Below are 4,146 nucleotides of genomic sequence, written 5' to 3'. Positions count from 1 at the left end.
GCTAAGTACTGCCATCTCTGTTCTATTCTAGCATTTTAGCAGCTAAGATAAACATTAAATCAATGACAGATGTTACATATTTAATTGGACTTGGAATATATATTTGAACTTTTTAAAATAATTTACACTGTCTTTATCTAATTTGTAATGAATTCAAACACATTTTCCTGAAATGCAATAAAATATCAATGAAAAAACAATGCTGATTTTCACACTGCTTATTTATCAGAGTTGTTCTAGTCTGTGTGTCGGACCGACTGATACGATCGTCCACCTCAACAGAGATCAGCCAGACTTCCTGAACTGTCTCTCTGTTTCTACCAGATTACATCTAATCGTATCAGAGAAATCACTATGGGATGGAATTACATGCGTAGCTTCACGTTTTAACCATTTCCTATACAGTAATGTCAGTTAGGTTAATGTAATTAAAAACTATTCATATTTTATAGAAAGGGAAAAAGTCCAGAGTGCTCGGAAGTTCAAATCAGTGTGATGAAGGTGCTCTTTGGTGGGGTACACAAAGGTTAAAAAAAGGGGGAGTTCAAGGCACTGTTCTGGCAAAAAAATAAAAAGCCTTTATTCAAATTCAATTCAATTCAATTTATTTTTATATAGCGTCAAATCACAACAGAAGTTATCTCGAGACGCTTTATATATAGAGCAGGTCCTAGACCGTACACCATAGTTTAGAGACCCAACAAGATCCACCAAGCGCATGATGAAATGCTAAAAACAATGCTGGTACATGTTCAGATTGGGTAACAACCCACGCATAGCGGCACAAACAGCCTTCTTCAGGGTGTTATTAATTAATATTTTATATTCTCATTATAGGTTTTTAAATTTGAATCTGTAAAGTAACTAGTAACTTTAAAAGAAATGGAGTAAAAATTATAATACTTGCCTCTGAAATGTAGTAATTAGGGCTGTCAAATCGATAACGCATTCACGCAAATTCGTTTTAACGCCACTAATTTCTTTAATGCATTAACACAATCGATCTTTCAGAGGTTGTAGCGGGCTCTGTTTTAAAGCTGGAAGATACAAGCATCATATGAAACTAGAAAACTGAAAGAATCCATCGGTACCACTACGTCATACAAGCTTGTTGAGAAGGAGGCTAAATAACGCTCCAAACTTGTGCTAAATTTTGGCTTTGAAAAACTGTCACGGTCATTTTTAAAAGGGATCCCTTGACCTCTGACCTCATGATATGTGAATGAAAATGGGTTCTATGGGTACCCACGAGGCTCCCCTTTACAGACATGCCCACTTTATGATAATCACATGCAGTTTGGGGCAAGTCATAGTCAAGTCAGTACACTGACACACTGACAGCTGTTGTTGCCTGTTGGGCTTCAGTTTGCCATGTTATGATTTGAGCATATTTTTTATGCTAAATGCAGTACCTGTGAGGGTTTCTGGACAATATTCGTCATTATTTTGTGTTAACTGATTTCCAATAAAAAATGTATACATACTTTTGCATAAAGCAAGCATATTTTCCCACCCCCATGTTGATAAGAGTATTAAACACTTGACAAATCTCCCTTTAAGTTACATTTTGAACAGATTCAAGGAGGGGTAAGAGTGAGTGTGTGTGTGTGTGTTTACGTTGGGAGGGGCCAGGGCGAGCCCATTCACAAAAGCAGAACAAAAAAATGTGTGATTAATTTGCGATTAATCGTGGACAATCATGCGATTAATCGCGATTAAATATTTGAATCGATTGACAGCCCTATTTGTAATATAAAATGTATTTTCAAAATGTACTTTATTATAGTAATTGAATACATGTACTTAGTTACCTATCGTCTGTGGAGACTTGATTATCAGAATATTTAATTTATTTTTTTTTTCAGTGATGATGACAACCGGGCAACCTTTTATCACACCTCCACTGTCCTGTGTGAGAACATTGAGCTGTAATGTGTGTTGTTGTTGTGTTGGTCAGCCTCCGAGGTCACCGAGTTTAACGTGTTGCTCATTACTCCTCGTTGGTCATCCCCCAGCCTGTCTGTAGCCCCAAGCTTATGGTTCCCACTGAAAACAGACATCTTTAAAAACAGGTCACGGGTATATAGTTTCTTTCTTCTTCTTCTTCTTCTTTCTTTTTTTAAAACCTAACCAATTTCCTAAAACAGCTGGGCACTGTAGTTTTTAGCAAACGCTACTCAGACAGGAACAAATGGGGTTTTTGTTGGAAACTATTTTCAGCCTCAGAGTTGGTGCTGTAGTGAGTATTTGTGGCAGCAGAACCGGGAATATGACATTGACTCAAAATAAACTACAGTGTCCATGTGCATGATAATAGAGGATGGCTCAGAGAAAAACACTATATCAGGCTTTGGATACACAGACAGAACCTGTTGGTCTTTTCATGGGATTTGTCGACAGTAAACATATCAATCAGCTTATGGAATGAAACAATGAAAAGCACATATATACTGTGGCTCTAAACTTTGGCTCTTTAAACCCTCTAGATTAAGTTTTAAATCAATTCCAGAGGACTGCTGTTCGTGTAATCTCTGCACCATATAATCCATAAAATAACCCGATAATAACAAAGAGATTTGTCTGCTGTTTGTGACACACTGTTAGACTTTCACTATCAACAGGAAACACAGGTCCCCACATCAGAAGCTGCTGTGGTTCCCGTTTTCACAAACAACGTGAACGACACTATGTGTTGTGACTGTAATGGAGACGTGTGTGTGTGTGTGTATATATACTGTGGAAAATGATTAGTTTCAGTGCTCCAACTGAATGAAAAGACCAACACATGGACTCTTTGTCTGTGTTAGAGAAGTCAGAGAGATGCAGGAACAATGACCTCATTGCAGTATCATAGCGCACGCACACACACAGGCCTCATTTGTAGTGACACGTTTGTGACTTAATCTCTTCTGTATAAACATATCTTATCTGTTTTTTTCTTTGTTTTTTAAAGTTTGTTAAACACTGGGATACAAAGCTTCCAGTCATTTTCTATAAGTCTAGTCTATAAGATGCAACTTTAACTATCTCATTATTGTTAGTAGCTATTATAATAATAGCTATTACTTTCTGATTCAGTACTAAAATATTATGTTGACTCTCAATGCTACTATATACTCAACTGTATCCTAAAAGATATCCTAACACATTACTTTCCTGGTATGTTACCAAAGCCACAGCAAGGACATGTTTTGTATGATCCTTTTGTTTATTGATATTTACAGTAAACTTCATACTTTGTGCTGTTTTAATGTTCTCTACATTTAGGGGATGAGTTAAAGCTGTTTGATTCTTGCACAAGCCAGTTTTAGATGTAGCCAACTGTTGTTTGGAGGTTATCTTATGTACTCAAAACATGATTTGGCTGTGCAACAGTGATGAAATAAGCCTTGTACTTTAAAATATCAAAGTACATTGGGTGTCAAAACGGCCCCTTTCAGATGATTCTATTGTTTTACTATTACTGATGCATTACTGTGCAAGCAGCACTTTGACATTGTAGCTTGTCAAAAGTAAAACTAATATTATTACTAAACTTTTGAAAAGTAAAATCTATAACAGTGCATTGTATATTTTGTATGAATAATCATGATCTTCAAAGTAGCGGTGAAATAAATGTGGTGGGGTTGAAACTGCAATATTTTGCAGCTACTGTAAGTAGAATTATAAGGTACATATAATGGCCATCTAATGCAGTATAATTACTTCAATGTTGTATTTAAATGCAGTATTTGAATAAATGTGCATTACAAAAAAATATGAGTTCCCAGCACAGCTTATTTATCAAAATAATTCAAAACGTTAGCACTTGCACACCCTTTATTCTTTATTTTGAGTTTCTCCTAACTCAGATAGTTAGGAGCTAATTTTTGCGTTAGGATGTTTTGTGCATGTGGCCCGTTGTGTAACTGGAGCATTGTGATGGTCAGAGGAGCACATCGATGGTCAGAGGAGCACAGCGGCAGACAGCAGAACATCTCTTATTTATGACAATATGTCTGCATATGAAAGGAAGGCGGATCCTTTACTATTCATATTTTCCTACACACTCCTGACCTGCTGCAAAGACATTTAGGGGAAAACAAAGCTGTAAAAGGTGACATCACCATGCTCGTTCACACTGCACTCAATCACAAGAATCACAAA

Source organism: Sebastes fasciatus, chromosome 2 (assembly GCF_043250625.1).
Source record: "Sebastes fasciatus isolate fSebFas1 chromosome 2, fSebFas1.pri, whole genome shotgun sequence".
Taxonomy (NCBI): Eukaryota; Metazoa; Chordata; class Actinopteri; order Perciformes; family Sebastidae; genus Sebastes; species Sebastes fasciatus.
This window is presented reverse-complemented; position numbering follows the sequence as displayed.